The sequence below is a fragment of the Parus major genome, chromosome 1 (genome assembly GCF_001522545.3).
Source record: "Parus major isolate Abel chromosome 1, Parus_major1.1, whole genome shotgun sequence".
NCBI classification, from domain to species: Eukaryota; Metazoa; Chordata; class Aves; order Passeriformes; family Paridae; genus Parus; species Parus major.
In genome coordinates this window covers 101,760,435-101,760,986 of record NC_031768.1, presented here as the reverse complement: position 1 = coordinate 101,760,986, position 552 = coordinate 101,760,435, and positions in this window count along the sequence as shown.

Sequence of the window (552 nt, the reverse complement as noted above, 5' to 3'; positions counted from 1 at the left end):
GCCTAAAAGGCCTGAGGAGGTGGGTTCCATGACTGGATGGGAAAAGGGCTACTTGCCAAGATGAAATTTCAAAGATTAAATATTCACCCTGGTGAAAACTACATCCACTGTGTCTCTGCAGCCCTGTGCTGGGGAAGGTGAGATGCTGAATCTCTGCAGGGCTTACCATGACTTTTTTGCACCCTGAGATGGGAAAAATTAAGCACATCCATTTCCAGGATGGTCAGCTGGGGAAATATGTGGGAAAACTCAAATCATACAGGGCAAAACAACACTGGACTGCAATAATTTTTCATAATGTGGGTCTAATAAGGTGGAGGTGCAGCCTTTTCCAACATTAAGTAAGAAAAGAAGTAGTAGCTTTTAGTAGTAGTTGTAGAAAAGCTTCTAGATTTCATCTTTGTTATTATCTGGCCATAAAGGGAAGCAAAACATTTGTGAGTTTTTTGCAAATCCCAGCTCCTGAACTGCCACACTATACCCTGGGTTTGAAATAAGTTTGGTCCATTGTCTCCAGGACCTCTTAAAAAGGCAAAGGAGAAATTATGTTTG